The following is a 24,119-nucleotide window of genomic DNA, read 5'->3' as shown; positions in this document are numbered from 1 at the left end:
TTTTTTATTATTATTTTCTGTTTCTATGAAAATTATTTCGTTCAGGAAAAGAAATAAAATTCATTCGTTATTACAGTATGGCCAATTGCTGCTGCATTCAGCTATCACACATGCATCAAAATGTTTTATTTTAAATAATTTATTTTATAATTAACATAAAAGAAAATAATTTTTCACTATAAAATATATAACCAAAATTATACTAATCTGTTCTGTATGTGTGATTAATTCGTATTGCAATTTTTGTCACGCATATTTTAGTAATACTTTTTTTTAAATATTACATTGCTGTTATTTTAATTTCTTTAAGAACTGTTTATTTTAGATATTCTTCCTTCTCAAAAGATTTTATTCTGTGAAAATAGTTAAAAGATAGTAATATTATTTTCACAATGGAAGTACTAAAGTAAAAATAATCAGTGTAGGTCTCCTGCAGTTGAAGATGTCCGTGTCAAAGCAGCATTTTGACACATTAAATAGAAAACTAATAATAATCAATATATCTTTTACAATATAAAAATGAGAACTCTACTATGAACAGGCTTTTTTATATATTTTTCTTAAAGTTTGCAAAGAAACAATGATTTTTTAATACTAATAGATTACAAAAGTACAATTTCATGAGCAAACCCTCAGTCTTATAGAATTGTCACTTGGTAGCATAATACAATAATAAGGCACTATAATTCTGCTAATAAGCCCACCAGCAGATGAGCGGTACAGTCGCTGAATGCAGGTAGTTCGGTCTGAGGTTCGAATCCCGCGAACTGGCAGACCACATCGGCGTTTTAGTGGCTTTCTCCATGTGTAATGTGTACAGGAGCCAGTTTCCCTCAGAAAGTTCTCCCTGAGAAATCACTTAGTTTTAAATCATAATAAAATTACACACACTCAGAAAAAAAATTTGAAGGCCTTCAAATTTTATATTACGCTCAAAGAGCAATTTTTTTTTAGCACTTTGTGTGTTACCTTTATTTATTAAATATCACGTTCTTCGCACTTAAACCATAAAATTCAATTCAACAGCAATATCATATAGTTTAAAAAAAGCATATCTTCAGAATTTCCGATACACAGTCTTGCGCGCTAGAGACGAAATTTTTTTTTTTTTTTTCCAATTTTTTATTTCCTCCATACTTTTGCTCGTTTTGAAATCGTTGAGTTTCTTAATCAAACACTCATAAATGCTTTACAAAATATGAAATAAATAATGAAACAAATTCCCAGTTCCAAATTTTGGGCCTCCAGATTGCTACATTAGGGTGGAGGATTATGTTATTCAAAATGTGATGGTTCTAGGTATCGTTGTTTTATCACAGCGTGAGAAACATTCATACATTTATGCAGATTCTTCATTATTTAATTTATTTAAATATAATATATTGCGATAATATTTGGTGGCAACAATTTGAAAAGTGAAACGCCATTTATCGTAAAACGCCGCAAAAGGGCAGAATGAAATTAATAGCCCTTCTGAGCTAAGACCCTTTGGGCTAAAAATTATTTTTAAAAGTATCCACACTAGTAGTAGTACTACTACTGAAAAGTTGTTATAAACTACAAAATAGTTTTATTATTATTATTTTTTCATTTTTATTTTACGTTTGAATTTCGCGTAATAATGAGCGACATTCCTTATTGTGTTCACAGTATTGTTTGTGAGGTATTCCACTGTTATATTTTAAAATAAACCTAATTCTTGCTGTACATAAATCGAGTAGACGCTTCTCGGATATCTATATTTTTATTAACTAAAGAAGGATTATATGCTAGATAAATACTTATTATCTTCTACATTTTTTAAACTATATAATTACAATACATTTCTGTAATTTCAGAATCTCTCTCTCTCTCTCTCTCTCTCTTTTTTTTTTTTTTTTGCTAGAATTTCTTTTTTTAAAACTTCTTTCTGTTTTTCTGAATGGTTTTGAATGCATTTCTTCATTCACTTCACTGGGATAAATTTTTATAACTCTGTTTGTTATTGTGCTGTATTTTATATGAAATGCATAAATTGAGGTTTTATTAATTGTTAAGAACCTGAATTACAATTAATAAAACTTGAATTTTTAACAAAATTCTGATAATTTAATAATTTGGGGCAGAGAAAATTTACAGTAATATTTTGAATAATATTAAGTTTTAATATAATAAGAGTAAACCCACTTTTCAAATATTAATAAATATTTTTGCTAGAAGCAAAATATTACTAATGTGTTATTTTATTAATAATACCTAGATCTATTGACATCCTACAAATTTTGTTGTTAAATAATATTAAATTAGTAATTTTGTAATAAATGCTATTTTAGAAATTACTTCTTTCAAATAATAATGTGAAAAGAAAGCATCAGTTATAGTGTTAGCTTGTTGATTAGTATTCAGTCATAAGCAGTGTAATATTGTGCAAGTTATTCTTTGAGAAATATTAATATACTATTTTAAAGTAAAAAGGTTCTAATATCTTAGATATTCTTTGAAAAAAATTATTAAATTAAGAATAAGCATATGAATAATATAATATTGTTCGTGGTCCTGAAATTAACATTAACTTGAAAAAAGGAAAAATTATTATTGCGGGGTTTCCCATTTAAGTGGAATGTTAAGGAAATTTAAAGTAGTCTGGGTAAATGTGAACGTCTTTTTCAAAAAGGAAAGAAAAATTGGAACATTCTTCTCAAAATGTCAAAGAATTTTTATAAAATGTATAAATCAGTCCTCTCAAATTATAAAATATTTATGTTTTAACTATTCCATAGCATATAAAAACTGTTCCTTATCAAAGTGCAAAAGCAGAATTACTGTTATTTTGCACTAAATGTTTTACTCAATTTATACCTGAATAGGGTCACCAGATGTCTGAGAATAAATAGAATCTGTCCAGAATAAATAATCACCAGATGTCTGAGAATAAATAGAGTCTGTCCAGAATAAATAGAATCTGTCCAGGTAGTGATGTACCTAGAATTTAATTTTGGGTCAAATAACCACGGTCATAATGTTAAAACTATCATTTTGCAGTTTTTCTTATTTATAACTGCAAAAATATATTTTGCAGTTAAAAATTGAGTGTAATCTATAAATCATATATCTGCAATTATGCTATGTTACTTTTAATTTGCCAAAGTATGTTTTCTTTTCCTATGTTCAACATACAAAAATAATTTAGCTGTACTTATGTTATTAGTGATGAAAGTTTAATAAAATAACATTCAACAATAAAGATACTTTCTTTGACCTGATGCAGTATTTTATCAGATCGATGATATTCTTACAAGTAGTTTATTAATATACATCAAATCATAAACTAATTTTATTTTTTAAGAATGTTTAAAGCTTTTTCAAGTATATATATATATATATATACACATACACACTGCCGTCCAAGAGTTAAAGAACAGCATGTTTTTTTAAAGCTCATCATTACAAAATTGTCAGTAACAACTAAATTCACAATTTAAATGCATGACAGTAACAAAGTTTAAGAAAATATATGCAAAAATTGTAAGTTTTGTTCATAAGTGTTGATAATAAATTGTTATTAGCAATTTTGTTGGCAATATCCAGAGAGTCTATCAATGTCCACAAAAAGTTGTTTGACCAATTTGTTGAGGTAGCGTGCAATCGGATGGATGGAAATAGGGATGTCACAAGCTGATGCTCCTAGACGTCTCAGTGTCTCTAACAGTTGAGTCCAGCAACTATGAAATCAGTTTGAATTGGAGGATTCTATGTCTAGAATACATGTTCCAGGCAGATCAAGAGTTACAACACTTGTGGGAGACCGTTATTTAGCTCTTTTGGCCTGAAGGTGGAGCGACTTTTCTGTGCTCATGGCAGATCATTTAGTCTTCACAGGAACAAGAATCTTAGCTACTGCAGTGTGTAGACACATGCACAATACAGGCCTGGATATTAGAAAACCAGTTGTTTATGTCCCCTTTTCGGACAAAAGGAAGTTTCTTAAAATGCTTTATGCAAAAGATGTACTTTTGGAATTTTTCAACTTTCTCAACTTTACTTAGGTGCTTTTGAAATTTTTCAACTTTCAGTTCTGTTCATGTAAAATTCGTGAAATTTTCAACTCGCGAAATCACCGATATATTCATTTTCGTGAAAATTACGGCCCGCGAAAATAAGGACCTTTACAGTAAATATCATGTTCTTTGCACTTAAACCATAAATTTCAGTTCAACAGCAACATCACAAAATAGTTTTAAAATGTTTCTAAATAGTTTATCTTTAGAATTTCCAATACAGAGACTCCTGCGCTGGAGATAAAAGTGTTTTTTCTGTACAACGTCGCCATTGCTCGCTTTGAAATCCTTAAGTTTGTTAATCAAAAATTCATTAAAGTTTTACAAAATAGGAAATCTATAATAAAACAAATTCCAAATTTGATCTTTCGTATGTCCATATTCGTAGGAGGATTACGTCATTCAAAATTCGATGGCTCTATGTACCATTGTTTTATCACAATGCAAGAAATATACATACATTTATGCAGATTTTCATTATTTAATTTCTTTAAATATAACACAGGGAGATAATACTTTGTGGTAACAGTTTGAAAAGTGATTCGCCACGTATAGTGAATTGATGCAAAATAAAAACAATAGTCCTTCAGGGACAAAGCCTCTTTGGACTAAAAAGAAATATTACAGAAAGATTTGATGAAGAATGTGAGTGTTTTATTTTTTAAAGCATGACATAATCCTTATTTAATAATTCGAATTTGTATTTTAATTTGCCAAAGTATTTTTTCTTTTCCTATGTTGATATTGTTTACCAAACTTACTATAAATATCAATGGTTTGGAAATCTTTCTAAAATAGAAGGCACGAAAACCACCAACTTGCATATGCTAAGTAACTTTTACATTTCCTTCTGTAAAAAATAGCCAAATTCCATCAAATGATTACGGTTGAGAGTCCTTTATCTGCATTTTATTTCATTGTCTCAGCTAAGAACCAAAAATGTTTATTTATTTATTACAAATGCTCAGAAGATTGGCTATGACGCCATTAGATCTCTAGCCTTCCGATATTTCTGAACTTTACAGTTTGGAAACACAAGTGCAGAGCACGAGTCAAAATGAATAGCATCAAAAATTTAATGTTGTCCGCACAGAGAACATAAAGGAGAGTCACAAAGCCCAAGCTATATGAATATGCGGGCAAACAGTCATGGCTTGTGGTAAGGCGGAAATGTGCCACAGCTGCACTTCTAGGAAAATCTGGGATTAACAGTGTATTTTCAAGCAGTGATGCCCATGGCAAGTATTCAGAATTCAGACCAATGCAGAATTCACACCACACCATAGGAGGGACTGTTTTCAGTGGGCATGACAACATGTCCACTGGATGCCTGATCAATGGAGGGTGGTTCTCTTTACGGATGAGTCCAGGTTTAGTCTAGAAAGCGATAGTGGGCATTATTTGATATGGAGAGAACCTAGAACCCGTTATCATTCGTGAAAGAGATGCATACGGAAGGGGCAGTGTCTGTGTTTGGGGTGGCATCTGTTTGGATAGACGCACAGACATCCATGTCTTTCCAAGGGGAACCGTGAATGCTCAGATTTATAGAGATGACATCCTTGATGTTTATGTGTGCCCATATGCCAGGGCAATAGGTGATGCTTTCCTGTTACAGGACGACAATGCAAGACCAAATGGGGCTCGCATCGTAGATGATTATCTTCAGCAGGAAACAATTATGCGCATGGAGTGGCCAGCTCGATCCCCGGATTTGAATCCTATCTAGCACGTTTCGGATGCTTTAGGGAGACGTCTAGCGGCTCTCAATCCGTCCCCTCAGACCCTTGTTGCACTTGCAACTGCTTTGCAAGAGCAGTGGCTCTCGCTTCCTATGGAACTGATAGACCACATAATTGAATGCATCACACATCGCTGTATGTGCTGTTTTGCTTCTAGAGGCGATCATATTCTGTACTGAAGGTACTTTTCTTATAGCAAACCGACACCTTTGATTTGTTCATTTTATACATGTGATAATTTCTATACTACCATATTTATCTGGTAATTTCTTTTTATGTCATTTGATACCTTACTATGTATTGTATATTGTGGGTAAGTTTCATTAAATTCTACATGTAACTTTTTCAGTTTTCGTGATTTTTCCTTAATTTATGATAACCAGTGTAGTTGGACATATTTGAAAGAAGATTAGGGACATTTTATTTATGTTTTACTAAACTTTTGATTTTTTTCTTTTATGTCTCATTTTGCCAAGTACTTACTCAGTGTAAGGATTTAGTAAAAACCAGGTAGATTTTATGTCAAATGGCATAGGTTAAAATAAGAAATAAAATAATAATCAGCATGATTTTTAACAGAAGGTTGGCTTTTGCCAGTGCTGCTGCTTGCCTAGAGAGAGACTTGTTGATGAGAACAAACCTGATGTAGGCATGGTTAGCAAGTTTTGAAAGTTAGTTATGTTCCGTCTGTCTGATGCAATTAGTGTTGTAGTTTCTGGGATTGTAACCCAGTTAACATATTTAAAGCTCCAATAAGGCACTCCAATATGCACCAGAAATGATACTTTTTTTTTTTTTTTTTTTTGTATTATTTTAATTCTGACTAGATGCAAAGAATAAGTTTTACAATAATTTTTACATTTCTGTGCTGTATCTTGTGGCCACAGTAATGATTAGTGACAGGCAATAACTTGCTTTAATATGCAGAGATAACTTTTAAAGATGGAGCAGTTAGTTACAAATAATTAAATTAGGCAGTTAAATACCCTTAGTCGTTATAGATTTGCATGACCACTATTAAATTTCATTTATTTGTTAAAAACATTTGTTTAAAAAGCACTATTAAAAATCACAATCTAATAAGATTTGACACTTTTAAATACATGTAATTTATGATATAGATTCTTAAACAGTATTATGATAATTACACATTAAAATCTACAAAACATTTATGTTTTGTAGCGACAGCACACAACAAAATATTTATGCATCTTTTTAATTTGAAGCCTTCCTTCTCAGACATTTTGGCTCATTTATATCAATTTTCTTCTATTTAAGCATCTTTTCTAACAATTAAAAATCTGTTTCAATACACAAACTAATGTCCTCACTAGTTTCTGCGTGTTTTATCTCCTAACTTGCCAAAAGAACTTTTAAATAAGAGGAAAAGAAAATTTAAAAATACAGGCACGTTCTTATGTTGACAAAATCAACTACTGCTTGTGGTGATGCAATTAAACAGGAACAATGAAATTCAAACTAAAAATGTGGAATAGCAGTCAAAGACTACACATTTTAATTTTAATCCTGGCTCAGTAACTATATCGTAGTAACAAATTCAAATGTTAGCAACAATAATGCAAAGATGAATAAATACAAATTAATAAAAAAATAAATATCTGATTTGCATTATGGTGAGGAAACAGAAAGGGTAAGTTATAGCAAAAGCTAAAATTATAAACAACTGGTTAATTTGCATAATAATAACTGTACATATCTTTGAAGAATAATTTTATTCCTCTTTATGTATTCAGTTTGTTTCTTCAATACGTTTCCTCTTTAGAATTTTTGTAATTAAAGATTTCTGTTGCTCCAAAAAACCAAATTCATTTAGAATGTAAAGAAAAAGCTGCTAATTTTATTTTTTTTTTTAGTAATATGAACATTCAGAATAAATATGAAACTGAAACTGGTTTCAGAACTGATGAGGCAGGATTTTTAGAATTTAGTGACACACCAAGCAACAAATTCTAGAAATGGCAAAACTTTTAACATTTAGGACAGGGACTGGGAGAATTTGGGACAGCACTAGGCAGCATAATTTAGGAAGCCACTAGGTGGCAGAATTTAGGATCCACAGAGATTGCATCAGGTGGGCTAGTGCCTAAACTGTGAATGATCGATCCATTGAGACATATAAGATGAATCTTTTAAATTGTAAATTTTCAATTTCTTTATTAATAGAAACATTTTTTTATTAATGGCTGTCCGTGCGAAAAGATTAGAAATATTTTTGATATTTTCTATGCTTGTGTCTAGTGAAAAATTGAGAAAATATAGAGAAGATAAACATGTTAAGAAAAAGACTTCTAGTATCAGAAGTACAACATTCAAACATTATGTTTTTATTGTCCTTCCAAACATTCTCCAAAATGTAAGAAATTCATCACAGGCTTTCTGTAAAATACATCCATTATCCATATTTTTGTTGTTTGACTTCCAAACGCGTTAATACAATAAAGACATTTTTCTGACTTCTAAATGTGTAATAAAGACATTTTTCATTTTGTCACATTTTTTTTTTTTTTTTTTTTTTTTTTAGGCTTCTAGAATTGTGGGTCTGTAATTCTTGCCTTCAAATCCTTCTAAACTTTCCAAGTTGCAATGTCTAAAATCCTAAATTAAAATTAGCCTTACCAATTCTGTAACAGAGAGAGAGAGAGAAAAAAGCCAGAAATATTTTTTTTGGGGGGGGGGGGAACAGTGGAAAAAAGTGTAAAAATAATTTAATAGAGAAAACTGATGCTTATTCTGACAATTCTGAGGCTACATGGGGGAAAATTCTTACCATGAAAAAATTAAAACTATGAAATGTTTAATTAATTATATAGATATTTTGTTTTTGGAATTAACTGTTTTGTAAACTCTGCTTTATAGCATTTATTACCTCGTTTATTTTTCAGATTCAAAATACTGTATAATAAGTCGCCAAAATGGAAAGTAATGTCACTTTATAATATGACAGCAAAAAAGTATAAATGATTTATTTTAATGTTATTCCTTAAATATAATTTCAATATATTATCATTATTTTAGGTAAATCTATCAATGTTATAAGGAAATGTTATCAAAGTTAAAAAAAAAAAAAAAAAAAAATTCCCAGATCTACGAATTAAAAATTTTCTATAAAAACTGATCTTAAAATCGACAAATTTCGAGCCGCTTAATAAAAAAATTCACACCCCCAAAAATGGAAAGTTGTTTGAAAGCTTTTCATTACAAATAAATGAAATAATTTTGAAATGCTTATGTTTGACTCCTTGCTCAGAAACTCCAGTATCCCACCCTTTATATTAGAAGTACGAACAAATTATAACCCATGAACTCGTTCAAAAGATAATCATATTTGTCAGTGAATCGCTAAAAATATTCCTCCAAAATAATTCACACTCAAAAAAGCAGTCGTAAAAACAAAACAGATATTTCAGATGAATAAAGTTAAAGACCTTCTAACAATTTTGGCCGAAATTAAAGACTTTTAAGGACCGTACGAACCTTGTTGTACAAACACTTTTAGGAGGCACTGTATATGATTTTATTTTGCAGACAATTGCAGATGTCGACAGAGCCTTATGTGATGTTCTCTACAGTAGAACTGGTGTCATTTCCAAAGATTCAAGTGTGCCACAAAAGTATGTATTTTGACTTTTGATAATCTTATATTATCCAATCTCTTAGTGCCATAAAGATTGGTTGTTGTGTTAATTATTTCCTTTTCCTGCCATTTTGTTGCTTGTTCAAATTTAAAAATAGGGTTTTAGTGCAGCCATGTAAGATAGAAATAACTAACTAAAAGCATCATATAATATACTATACAATTACCCTACTTTTTGTTATTTTAGTTAATGAAAAGTTTTATTATTATTATTTAAACTTTTGTGTTCGAAGTAAAGGAAGTATTGTAATCCTGAAAAATTTTTAATTATCCATTTTGACTGCTCTCGAATGCAATTTAACGATCTTATGGATTTAGAAGATTATTTTTCATGGCATATATCGCATAACTCGAAAATGAGTAGCCTCAGAATGTTGAAATTTTGTATATGGAACTGCTAATATTGGTTTTGATGCAAAAAAACTTGAAAGTTCATTGTGTACATCCTGTTAAGAATTTAATTTTTTTTCCCAGTAAAAAAATTTGTAAGGCATGAAATAAGTGAAAATCGCTTGGGGCAATATCTAGGGAGCAAGCAGGATGTGGCAAAAGCGCCCAATTAAATTCACTCATTTTGTGCAGCGTTGTTCGAGCCGTATGCGGTCTAGCGTTATCATGATGAAACAACACATTCTTGATATTCACCCATCGTGGGCATTTTTTGATCAATTCTGATTTTAGACGACAAAGTTGTTCACTATAAACTTTTGAAATAATCGTTAGATTTGGTTCTAACAGTTCAAAATGTCCTCAACGAGGTTCATCATCCATGCTGTTTTTTCAAACTTTAAAATTTTTAAACAATTTCTGAGCAGTCCTTACACTAATAGTGTGTTTACCATGTACACCAAGGATGTCAAACTCGCGGGCCGCATGTGGCCCGGCCAATATATCAGCAAATAATAATATATAATAATAAAATAACATATCGACGAAGAAAAAAATTAAATGTTTACTGCTAAGTAATTAACGATAATTTATTCAGTGTTGTTAGATTACTCACACAGTACTTAAATTACAAATGCGTGTGAGTAGCTTGCGTTACCACTTATATCATATATAAGTTATCACTGCTAACAATATATAAGTTATCACTGCAAACAAAATTTCTCCCGAAACAGGAAAGATAATAGCAGAGAAGAGATGTCAAGTATCAGGACGTAAGCATTAAATTTTTCTTGTTCTTTTCTATATAAATATATATATATGTTTATTGTTGTATTATTCAAAATAAATCTACATTTCTATGAATATTGATTTTTTTTTTTTTTTTTTTTTTTTTTTTTTTGCGGCCCGCCTAAAGTTAAACCTTGTTTGTTTGGCCCAAGTGTACCTATGAGTTTGACATCCCTGATGTACACTATTAATTTTTATTGCTGCAAACCTGGCAGATTCACCACACAAAAATAAAAAAATGTAGCACAGCACGTTTGTACTGATTATCTATATATTCATCTTCTATGGGTACTAAAATGTGTTCGATATTTACCAGGACTGTGGAGTCGGTAGGGAAAATGACAGACTCCGACTCCCGGAATTTTAATGACTCTGACGCCTTCGTATATATGTAAACATATACACATAGGTACAGCTTATTTTTTTAATATAAAAGAATAGCTGCTACAGAAAAAATTTGATGCATAGCAAATTTTTTATATTTATTAGCATTTACTATGAAATGGAAAAACTGGCATTAGTAATTTCTAAAAAACAGTAAAACTTCAGTAAGATCTTTGTTAGAGGACCATAGATCCGATTTGATAAACTTCACACCTAAGAAGAGTCTTTCCACACTGACTTGAGTAGAAAGAAGAGCTGTTACTGTTAGGGCTACTTCCTTTAACTTTTCATGTTTGTATTTTTTCATTTTTATATCTAAAAGCTCTTGGTTTTTTTATTTTCATTCGCTTTGCCTTTTCAATATTATCCAAATATTTCTCAAAATCTAATTCATCAGTGGAAGAGGATGATAGAGACTCAGTTGCAATATCTGCAGTTTGACCGTCCTGATTTGAATACTCCAGTTTTTCTGAGAATAATTTCATTCTTAATGAAAGTTGATAGATAGCTTTTTTTTTCCTCTTTTAATTTGTTTATCGTCCAAAAAAATTCGGCGTTTTAGATCTACATATGTTGAACCCAGCACGAACTTATTGTCTAGCAAACTAGTTTCTCTTTTCTTCATTGAAGAAATGATTCCTTCTGCAATAAACCCTCCATTTCAGAAAGAACAAACATTGCATTCTTCCAGTCTTTTTAAGTCTTCAGATTTTAGCTTTTTGGTGATTATATACAGTATAGAAAGAAGAGTTTCAAATTCTGCAAGATCATTCCACAGTCTTTCTGTTGGTGAAACATTACGGTTAATATACATCTTCTAACAATCTCATCTCCTGTTAATTCTTCAGATTGTAGGTTTTTTGTGGCTATATATGGTGTTGAAAGAAGGGTTTCCAGTTCTGCAAGATCATTCTGCAGTCTTTCTGTTAGTGAAATATTAGGGTTATTTACATCTTCTGAGAAAGTTCTTAATCCTAACAACCACTGTATCATCAAATATGTACTTCTCCATCGCATTGCTCATTTTCCTGCTCGCTTCCTAAGAATGGTATCAATTTTGTAAGTTCTTGCTGCTTACCTAAATTCACCAATGAGATTAATAACTAAATGAATCAGTTTAATCAATAATGGCAAATATCACGCCCATCCTGGTCCCTTATATTTATTTACTAATATGCCAATAAAATAGAAAATAACTATTTATTAATGTATATAGTCCATAAATAAAAATATTAACTCAGTTTATTAATTTTTTTTTTCAATTCACTATAATTTCATTTTAAATTCAAACTGTTCAGCAAAAACTGGAGTCTGAGTCGACGTGTTTTTTAGCGACCTCCAACTCCGACTCCTTTTACCCAAAAATCTACCCGACTCCACAGCCCTGATATTTGCGAAACTTGGTGATGAACTGAATAAATTGTCAGTCAAACGATGACAAGTTTCAACAGGTTCAAAATTGTATTGTTTTAGTAAATGCGTCAGTGAATTCCACGCATACTTTTAATGCGCATGAACTTATGGACTGACGCGATATTTGTGCACCGGCCTTTTTGATTGCGATCGGCTGTGCCAAAAGTATATACAGTGAAAATCATTCAACATGAAACTGAGGAGACTGAAATATTTTTTTGTGTTAAAGAATATTGAATATATATACAACAAAATTAAGTTTATTACAGTACATTTTATTTACATAGATACAAATAATAAAAATCAATGAAACAAAATCATCCACAAGAACTTGATGAAATTTAATACAAAATTTTCAAGTTTTTTGAAAATTAGAACATTTATTGAGTTTTTGGAAAATAATCTGATATTTTTCTTTGCACTGCCTTTTTTAGCATCAAATTGTTCAATGTCGTCCTTTTGATATTCATTGGAATGTGCGCCTAAATAACTGCGCATATTTTTTATGATGTTCCTCATTTCGGATGAGGGAGCTGCATTATTCATTTCATTTTCATCATCGGAATCTGCATCAATGATACTTTTTTAGCTTTGAACAAACACGAAAATGTCTTTGTCTGCAAAATTTGGAGCTGTACACACATTATCATCAACTACTGTAACAAATTCTTCCGATAATACAATAGGACAGTCCATTAATACATAAACTTTCTCAAATATTTCATTAAGTGTCAGCTCAGTTTGAATATCCTCCTGCTCCATTTCTTTTGGGTGCCAAAGAATCTAAGACTTTTGAGAATTGTACACGATGAAAACAATTTTCATTCGTACTTGGAATCACTGAATTCCATGCAGAGTGCAACATATGAACCAAACTCACTAATTTTTACTCACATTGAGATATACTCGTCATCGAACTCCAAAGCCACATGATGAGAAATGAGTTATTTGTGTGGTATTTGTAGGGGTGAAAGTAGCTTTAATAAACAAAACTGGCTCTTGTCACAGACTATTCCAAGGGTATTTCAAAGCCAAGTTAGCCTCCTTTCTACGAAATAGGTGAGACCACCTAACTTTAATTTCACACCCCTCTTAAATCTCACCTGCGGGCCGGTGTTTTCCGTATTTTGTTCATTCTTAGAAAGGATATCTTTTCATGTTAAGAAATTTTTATTTCGTGTTAAGAGAAACAAAATGCATGGAAATATCATACGTAGTAGTTTGTCGCGACCATTGTATTATTTCGTGTTAACCGATATTTTGTCTTGAGCGTTTTCGTGTTAAAACGTATTTCACTGAACATATATACCCACTCTATTACTGGCTTAGTGAGCTATTTCTTTTTATTATTCTTACATGTTAGTAAATTGTTCATTTTTTTAAATGATTAAATTATGGTGTTCGTATGTTCCGGTTAAGAACCAGCTTCTCTCTAATGTTTTTTAAGTGGACCAAATATTTTCAAATCACTGTGTAGCAGATTGGAGCTGTAGGTATGATACAGTCTTAACTAATCTGCATGCAGTAGTTGCAGAATTATCAACAATTTGAGAGTTGTTTAAGTGTGGCTCAGCCTAAATTAACAGCCATATTTGTTTACATTTGAAACTTAGCAGAACAGCGAATTAAGTCAGTTTCTTCACCTTCAGTGCCTTTTTGCTGAGTGGGACCAAAAGCAAACTTTCAGTTTTTTGAACCAAAGTCTATGCCTTCTTGCCCACTGGCTGAATGCTTGTTTTACCTAGAAACTCCAATTTTAATTGCAAAAAATGTTTTCTTAACTGTGCTTATGTTTTTATTTTATAATTTTTAATAGAAATGTTTTGAGTTATGTATTTTTTGCCTTGCCGTAAATTAATTGAATGAGAAATAAATCTCTGAAATTCCTGGAAAGAAGTTTAACACGTTCCCTGCCACGTGGGGCATATACGCCCCACGTTAAACGTTTCGTTCAAGCCATTTGGTATTATCATTGTAAAATGAATTTTTTAAAAATACGCCCCATGCGGCCTGGAAGTCTTCAAAAAACGGTCTGTCAGGGAACGTGTTAAATGAAATGCAGCAAAAAATGTGTATAATTTAACAGGCTGCACAGGGAATGCATCAGATTTTTTTTAAAACTGAAGAACATGTCAGAAGTCTTACGGAACTTAAATGAATTCTGGAATCATAAGAATTCTTTTTTAAATAGTGCAAAATGTCAAAGTTTAGTTTGTTTTTATATGTTAATTGAAGTGTCCTCAGTTTTCGGATTATTTGATAGTACATGCATTGGTCTTTAAATGTTTATATTTAAAAATCAGATTCTCAGTTTGAGGTTAGAATTATGAGAGTTGTGGCAATTATTTATTTGCAGCTGCTCTGTGAAACTTTAGACTGTTCTTTGATATACAGTGGGCAGTGTTGTGCCATTGCCAATAATGAGGAAGATTGTGTGTTCTATGATTTAAATTAAATGAACTGATGCTGTTGCTTAAATCCCAGGAAATGAGATTATCTTAGGAATTGAGTCTTTCTCACATGGACAATAAAATCTATGTCTAGGGAACATTTGAAGTGCAGATTGTGCCCAAGCATCATTCTGCAAAATAATAATCGTGTAGTTTTACAAACACAGACAAACATTTAAATAAAAAATTTATTTTCATTAATAATTAAAATTCTGAATCTATGCATTTGTAACTTTGAAAATAAACTAGTCTCGAAAATGAATATATTTCTTAATTCAATAATAAATAAATCTTCTTGCAAAATGCTTGATAAATCTCCTGGATGATCTGCAGTATTTCTTGCCACATTTGCTCTTCTTGTCGAGTTAGGTCACTAACATTGCCTGGGCGAGATCTGGCAGGCCAAGGAAGTGTTTGGGCAAAATGTAAGACAGTTCATAGCAACATGTACCATATGTGGTAAAAGCTTCTTACCTATCCTTGTTTACATACCTGTAAATAAATGTAAAAGATTTAATGTCATTGACAGTAATTAGCTTTGCTATATTCTGATTTTTACAAAATATGTTACATCTAAAACTATTTACCTTTTATAGATCCAGTTAGCATATGAAAGTTATTTATTTAAAAAAAAACTGTACATTCATTTTGGCAATAAGATATGAATTGAAATTGGTGTCATGTTATTTTGTGCTCATGTTTTTATTTCTTGTACAGAACTGTACAGCTTTTAATTCCAATACCATCGACTTTTTCAGTTAATAGCAGGTTGAAAGAGTTCTCTGGATATGTCCCTAAGGATGTCCAAAACTTGGTGGGGATGCCATGATCAAACTTCATCTCTTTTTGAGAGCAAATAGAAGCAAACAGGTAATTTCTAAATTTGCTTATGGAGTCTCTAGATACTTCTTAACACGTTGGTCCTCGGGGGACTGGCAGTGAACGTTCCGTGTGGTCGACTTCGGTCACTGGGGACCAGCAGTGAACTTTCCGGCACTGAAATTTTCGTTTGGCTGGCGTCGGTCCACTGGACCAACAGTATTAAAGTTAAAATCATAGTTTCAATGAAATGTGATCAGATGTAGTTTTAATGAAATTTATTGAAACATTCTAAACAAAAATATGGCTTAGCTTTATGCATATTACAATATGTAGCAACTTTTTTTGGTAACATTTGTTATGAATCTGGATTAAGCTGATTTTGTTATCAAGATAATCGGATGAACAGAAAGGACAGCAAATTTGGTGCCAAGCTCAACATGTTAAGCAAAGAAGGCATGTCCCTTCTGAAATGCAGGTGACTTGGCGGAGAGAGATTACCATCAGAAACCATGAATGTTAGAGAAAATCAAATGCTCTCATGAATGGCACTTCTATATGCTAGCAGCAGTAATGTCAATTTTTAGTTCTAGTTCTTCTGTTTCTGGGACACATATAGAGAGAGATGGTTCAAGATTGCTGAATTGTACAAGGGGCGATCAAATGCAACAGTTAAATACTTGCATATTCCGACATGAGAGAACATAGCGAGACATCTCGGGATGCGATTGGAGTCTCTGACTGGGATCGGAGCATGCGCGAGCGCCACGTGCACAGGAGAGAGCAGAAGCTGTTATCAAAAGCGGCGTCCAAATGATGCGGCAGTTCATATGAGTACAGGATGGAGTTCGCGTTGCAAAATTCGACGACTGAGGAGCAGCAAGATGTTATCCGATTTCTGACAACGGAAGGTGAGAAACCGGCAGCCATTCATCGCCGGATGGTGACAGTTTACGGGGAGAAATGTGTCTCTGACAAGTCTGTCAGAAAATGGAGTGCCCTTTTTCGTGCAGGCCATGAGAGTGTGGGTGATGACCCCAGACCAGGCCAGGCAAACACTGTCATCACGAGCGATCTCATTGACAAAGTTGACGACCTAGTGAGAAGTGATCGGCGTGTCACATTGCGATTGTTGGCGGTGAAGGTGGATGTCAGCTATGGAACCATGTGGACAGGTTGCGATATCAGAAGGTGTGTGCGCCGCTTGGGTTCCGAAGCAACTCGCCGACCAGCAAAAGGAACTGGGGCCAGCACTGCAAGATCTGTTTCGGTATCAGGAAGACCCCACTTTCATGGAGCGGATTGTCACAGGTGATGAGACCTGGTGCCATCACTACAAGCCAGAGACAAAGCGGGACAGCATGCAGTAGAAGCATACGTCGTCACCCCCCAAAAAAGTTCAAAGCCATGCCGTCAGCAGGCAAGGTGTTGCTCACCATCCTTTTGGATGTTAAAGGTCTGCTACTTGTGGAATTCCTCGAGCACAGAAAAAACATTAACTCCGATGTGTACTGTGAGACACTCCGACACCTACATAGGTCCATGAAGAACAAAAGACAGGGGCTGCTCATGGAGGGTGTGGTTCTGCTCCATGATAACGTGCGTCCACAAGTCTCCAGAGTCACACACATGGAACTGGCCAAGTTCAAGCGGGAGACATTGGACCACCCACCCAACATTCTGGACATGTCGCCCTGTGATTTTCATGTGTTTGATCCACTGAAGAAATACCTGAAAGGGAAGCGCTTCAACTCGGACGGCGTACTCAAGGACGGTGTGAAGGACTGGGTCTCATCACGACCACAAGAATTCTGGGAACAAGGAATCCTGCGGCTTGTTCATCAGTGGGATCATTGTGCTCAGGCCTATGGTGTATATTTTGAATAAAGTCTACATTTGTACCCACCGTGTCGTTTTGTACCTTTTCATTTGATCACCCCTTGTATTTCTCTGCCATGAAGGAGCCTTTTAAATATGGGAGATACAAAGTTGTTCCTTGGGGATCTTGCAAAGATTTCCTTAAAGCTTCAGATTACCGGAAATCACTTTGGCATAATGAAATTAAATAATAAATTAATTACTTCATTAAGTTTATAAAATGCTTCTTCCTGACCAAAGCAGATGTCTGAAAATGATACCATTCCTGTAGTGCTCCAAAAAGACCCATAAACATGTACAGGATGAAGATACAGCATCATTCCAAAGGACTATTTGGGACATTCCATACAGCTAAGAATACTAAGGACTGAAGATTTCAGTAAGATGACCCAAGGAGTTCATATAGTTAAAAGTTAATTAGCAAAGTTTAAGAAAGGACTTTGTGGAATTCTGAGTATGGAAAAGACTGAAACCACTCCTTTACATTCACAGATGGACAGATTCATTTGAACTATAAAACTGTCATTATTCCTGCTCGCGTATAGAATTGCTATTACGAAAGCACTGGGTTTATAGCATCGCAAATGATTTTGGCTGTGATCTTTACCTGCTAGGTGACCTCCTTTTTGGGCACAGCTGAGCGTTTCCTCTTCGCCTGAGAAAGGATCAACACGACGACTGAGAGGATGAAGAGGAGAGGGAATTTAAGGAACTTGAACCAGACGTGTCCCTCCTTGAATTCTCTCTTTGGTTGACTTAGCATCATCATCCTCTTGAAGGGCTGTGTTGACACTTACCCTCCTCCAGGCATTGCAGCAGGAATAAACGGTATTTCTGGGGGTTAGCCTAACAGAAATCATTTCCATACCAAGAATTATTACATAGTCCTTTACATATGGCAGCCATGAAGCTTGCTCTTTTATCAGATTGAATATGAGGAGGCACTCAAAATTGGGAAATCCAGTTGTCTACCAGAACTTTTAAAAAAGCTGAAGTGGGATGGCATATGCTTCTGGACATTTACCAAAGATTATGAACTACTAAAATTTTACTCCACATCACAGGGATTTGCACCACTGACTTTATCATCCCCAGGAAGCTGCGTGTGACCCCGTTGAGAGTCGACATGCTGAAGAAAGCTGACCGAATGATAAGGCAAGCCATTAGATGATTTTGCATTTATCTTATACTGTTGTAGAGTGCCTAAAGAGATAGTAGACTCGCCGTTTTTTGGTTATTGATGGTGGTTGCTACAGCGAAGGTTTGCGACCTGTTGAACCTGCAGAACTTGTGGCGACTTGGGATAGCATTACCAAATGCCTGCTTTGCTGTTACTTCCGAGACTGTAAACGCTCAACAGAGAAATTGGAGGCGGCAGGAAGTGAGAGGTGGACAAGACTACCCCAACAGGAGGTTGCTGTGATATACTTCATTTACGACCTGAGGTAGTAACAGCTGAATCCAATGCCCAGTCAGAGTGCACCTTCACCATCTTCTAGGAGCATCCCCCCCCCGCGCAGACACAGTCAAGCTGCTCCAAACCTGTTGTGGATTTGTTGTGCTTGGCCTTCCGATATCAACAAGCCAGTGATGGCTGGATCAACTCTTGGCACTTTGAAACGATGCATATGTCCTAGTTGTTGAAGATTACTTAAAACTTATGAAATTTCAGTCGTTGCAGAAGTTCATGTAGAAAACTGGATTTCACGATTTGGTGTGCCTCTTTCTTATTCACTCTGACAAGGAACAAATTTCACAGCTGCCATATTTAAAAAAGATTATGTAGTACAGTCAAAAGTCTTTAACCCAGACCTCAAAGCTACAAACTTTCTGCGCATGCATATAATACATTTACACATGCGAATAATACGTTTATGCATGCGCATTTAATGTATAACGGACGGTATAAGCTAAGCTAAAATTATCTATTTCAGTTAATGTTGCAAATTTCATTGTTCCTTAATTTTCTAATCGGATCCAGCTTATTATTTTTTGCAGACTGTTTAAGCAAGTAAGCTTAAACTTTCGATTATGTCAAAAAGAATTTCCGATTCTGGAGCTGCCAAAGGATCTACAAAGCGAAAGTATGTTTCGATGTCCATCAAACAAAAAGTGGAATTGCTGCAAAAAATAGATAAAGGCATCCTTTGTTTCTCTAACCATTCCGAAATCTGTTTATCAATTTCACGCTGCTCTGTGGAGGGGTGGGGGTGGGGGGTAGTCGCGGCACGCAATGAACTGGAATTTGATCTGTCAGCACTCTATTAATTATCAGATAATTCCTTACTAAATGTAGTATTTCATCTCCATGTACTTCATCTTTGATATGATTTAAATCAAAATCCTCGTCATTTATAAATATCACGAATACACATCGAATAGTTTTCTGGTTGGAATTTTCTAATTTCGACTGCGCACGTTATAAGAAATGTTTAATAAAGTAAACAAATAAATATTAAGCTTTTTTGTAAATTTTGATACTTTATTTCATAAATTATGGTTTCATATTTTTAATTTTATAATTTCTGCCTGCCATCTTACCAGATTTAAATTGATGATCTATAATGCCAAATCGCCGAAGTCCCGATGAGTCCAGATTAATGACTTCTGACTGTATAATACTCAGTACAGAAAAGAGTTGAATCACTTTTCACATTCACAGTCTGATAGCACAGTAGAAAGATTTAATCGGACAATAGAGGCCCATCTCCGTTTGTATACTGTCTGTATTATTTTAATCAACTTCTACCTTTTTTTTCCACATAAAATAGCTGTAATTATTGCAAATAGCCAGCTGGTATGTCTCTTGGAGCAGGATTCTTAATTTTATTTCCTGTTTCTAGGGCAGACTTGCTAGTTCTTGTGAATAATTCAAATAAAATGCTCAAATGTTACACACTATTAATCAAATGCTTAAAACTACTATAAGACAAATTGCCAGAAACTACCATTATTCCGGCTAGCAGATAGGACATTTTCTCCATCACAAATCTTTGTCTGCAACGTTGTATAAGTCTTGTTGTGGAAACTCAAGTGTTACTGAGGGATCTCATACAAGTTACAGACACCGTTGGAGGGAAGCTTTTGGATCATCAAGAAAATGACGACATAGTGAACTTCTGAAGTACTCTCTTTACTTTGGTAATGAGAGTTAGTTGACCCTAGTCTTGGTGGCTTCCACTGCCTGGAACATGCAGTCCTTATAAAGGAGCTGTAAATTTCTGTAAATATTTAAATTCATTTGCTTGCATTGCTGTTTTTGTGCATTATTTTATTTGTTGCTTTTAGGGTGATAATTTTAGAGTCTATCTGTAGTTTCATGTTTTATATACAAGTGTTTATTTCCTTAAAGACCTTCAAATCTGAATATAACATTTAAGATGTTAAAACCAGGTACACTGTGCAAAAAAAAAAGGGGGGAACAGTTCTGTATCTCTCGTTCTACTGGACTGATTGACAAAATTCAAATTGCCTTTTTCATCTCTCGAAAGCACGACTTAGGATATATGTTAGATTTATATATAGCATTGTTCTAATATAGGTATTTTGACACAAAATCGTTCATTTTCTGGAACAACATACCAATTTCTCTCCATATTTCGATTATATGACTCAAATTATGCCTAGATATTAAATTTTGTAAAATTTGGTGCGAAATTTACAGAGAAAATCAAAAATTTATCTCTGTGCATTTTATTCAGTTTGCGCCAAGAATAATTCACTTGGCCAACTTCTTAATATATGGCAAGCAATTTTTTTCCCCTTCTATTATGCCGGAGCAAAAAAAAAGGCACCTCGTTTCTACCTTTTTACATTGTGCATGAATGGGGAAAAAAGTCACATCGTTCCTACTTTCAAATAATTTTAGCAAAGTGTCTAAACTACATTTGAGGTTTTATCACTTTAAACAAACATGCCAATATATAAATTCACGTACATCTTTGGAAATTTTGAATAAAAAACTAATTTTTTGCAGGTGTGCTTAGAAATACATCTACTTTAAAATGATGGTAAAAATGTTAGTGTTTATAATTCAATTTTTTTGAAAAATTTATAAAAATTATTTAAATTTAAATTTATTTAAATTAAATTAAAAGGGGTGAATTTTCTTTGGAATGAACCTGAATTTCCAAATGTGAAAGGAAAAACCAAATAAATTTAATAAAAAAAAGTGAGATTAATAAATATATACCAAACTCAATTAACAATTAATTGAGGAGCTAGAATTTTTAAAGCTAATTTTTTAAAAACTACTCGTGTGATGTTACAAAACTTGGTAGTTTGGTGTAATTTGAATCGTAGAATTAAAATATGGGAAAAAAATTGGTATGTCATTTCAGAAAAAGTCAGACTTTGTGTCAAAATACCCATATTAGAACAATGCTATATGTAAATTTAATACATATCCCATGTCAAGCTTTCGAGACACAAAAAACGCAATTTGAATTTCGTCAATCGGCCCAATAGGACGAGAGATAAAGAACTGTCCCCCCTTTTTTTTCACTATACAAGTCTATTTGTACTACTTGAAGTTTAAATGAAGTTTGTTAGATACAAACTACTATATTATTTAACTTCCAGATGACATCTTGAGATGTCTGTAACTTGGGTCTGTAGTTTGAATTAAAAATAAAGTACTTACCCTAAAAAAAATCAAAGCCGAGTGCGAAACGAGCAGATGCATAGCGCCCAAATCTTCCAGAAAGATAAACAGCTCAAAAAGTTCTAAAAATGATATACACACAATTAAGTAGAAAAATTAACACACAATACATACACACAATTAAGTAGAATTGTTCTGCCAAACAGCTCTAAAGAAAGAACATTTTATTAACATTTACATCCAAACTTCTAAAATTAATCACCAAGTAATACTATTTTAATGCATTAATCTTTATTAATCAATTATAATGTATGCATTATTTTATGACATTCTATTTCAAGATTATACTATTCAAGTGCATTGCTATTTAATAAATATTAGAAGATAATTTCTAAAAAAAAAAAAAAAAAAAAAAAAAAAAAAGAAGAAGAAGAAGTCAGATAAAACAGTAAGATTCAAGATTAAGAATTGATAAATAACAAGGTATCTATATAATTAATAACATTTTTTAGTATTAACATATTACAACTAGCTTACAATACTTGTACCTGCCAAACTTTCAGAATGTTCCAAATTCTGACAACAATGGGTATACATATTCTTGGGCAAGCCTGCTCATAATAATCCTTAAATCAAGGAATGTCACAAATTTTGTATGTGTTCTTTCTGTTGCATTCCACGTTCCGTTGGTTTTTATAGACAAATTGTGATATTGTTTGCTTTAAATGCAATTTTTAAATATGCACTTGTGGAATTTGGCAGTAATGAAAGAAACAACAGTAAAATACAAGAATACAGTATTTTGTTGCAAAATCACTATAAAGGGAAATAATGCTGAGAAATGTTTGGCAGACAGCCAACATACAATGCAGCAATTTTCTGACAATTTTTAAATGAAAGAAGATAGTTGTTTAAATCACAAGATGAACATTAAGTAGTTAAAGTACTTAGCTTAATGAGACTGACTCTTTTGTTATACTGATAATGTTTGACAACTTACAATAAATATCAACAGTTAGAGAATCTTTCATAAAAAAAAAATCACAAGCCTGTTTCCAAATAAATAATTTGTACTTTTTTTCATCAGAGATAACAAACTGCAGCAAGATGGTTCTTCTAACCCGCGGGAAAGCTCGTGGGGTGTATCATACCCCAACCCTACATAAAAGTGGAATATTCCTAACTTGTGAAACTGAAATTCTGTGCTGCTTTTAGTAGCTGAGTTTCTAGTTGTGGTTGACGTTCAGAATTGCTTTTTCTTTGCCTGTGTGTTTCAGAAAAGGATTTATCGGTATTTTGTTGGAATTGGGGTATGACACCCCCCACATGCCTGTCTGCATAAGTGTTTTTCTGACTGAATATTTAGCTCAGAAATTTATTTCTAGAGTGTAACAGTAAATATTTCTACTCGCAAGTGATTTTAAACTACTTGACATTAAATTCTTAAAATTTTCTAACTGCATTATGGTAAAAAGAATGACTCCCTATAAATTGGAGATGCAACGCCTGTGAAATTTATTAGAAATATTTGAAAGAGATGAAGATTGCATTTCGGAAACTAAAGATGAAACTAGGAATATTTTCTACACTGTTTTGGTTTCGAAAAAGATAAAACATTAATTCCTAATGTTCCTAAAAAAGGAAAAACTGTTCTTATGCTTTTCAACATTATATAAAGGTCATACTATAAATGATACTATTGGAGAAAATAAAATGTCCGGAATTATATGTTCTTATAATATGACTAAAGGAGCAGTGGATATGGGGGATGAAATGTCAGCCAATTACTCAATTGCCAGAATAACAAGGAGGTAGCCAATGTAATTTTCTTTCCTGCACTGAATGTTGCTGTAATAAATACTTGAGTTATATTACATTCAACTGCTAATCCACCAAACAGAAACAGAAGTCTGTTTTTGAAGGACTTAGCATTGCAATTAATGAAAAAAAGTATGGAACAAA

The 24,119-nt window shown here is 33.0% G+C and overlaps 2 long non-coding RNA genes across 5 annotated transcripts in view; one reads left to right on the top strand and one right to left on the bottom strand.

Annotated features, from left to right (window-relative positions):
- The window catches only part of LOC146997914 (uncharacterized), a 42,869-nt gene extending 22,526 nt beyond the window's left edge, over positions 1–20,343 (top strand). Inside the window, exons 3-5 of the long non-coding RNA XR_015040130.1 lie at positions 9,326–9,411; positions 15,616–15,727; positions 20,099–20,343. This is a non-coding gene — a long non-coding RNA (uncharacterized LOC146997914). The remainder of the gene's footprint in view (positions 1–9,325; positions 9,412–15,615; positions 15,728–20,098) is intronic.
- LOC118200223 (uncharacterized) overlaps positions 15,028–24,119 on the bottom strand; it is a 46,372-nt gene continuing 37,280 nt past the window's right edge. For all 4 annotated transcript variants that reach the window (XR_015040131.1, XR_015040132.1, XR_015040133.1 and 1 more), the window contains 2 exons: positions 22,197–22,279; positions 15,028–15,349 (listed from right to left, as the gene is read on the bottom strand). This is a non-coding gene — a long non-coding RNA (uncharacterized LOC118200223). The remainder of the gene's footprint in view (positions 15,350–22,196; positions 22,280–24,119) is intronic.

The sequence above is a fragment of the Stegodyphus dumicola genome, chromosome 3 (genome assembly GCF_044657685.1).
Source record: "Stegodyphus dumicola isolate Sdum_Otavi_A_Nest chromosome 3, ASM4465768v1".
NCBI classification, from domain to species: domain Eukaryota; kingdom Metazoa; phylum Arthropoda; class Arachnida; order Araneae; family Eresidae; genus Stegodyphus; species Stegodyphus dumicola.
This window is presented reverse-complemented; position numbering and strand designations above follow the sequence as displayed.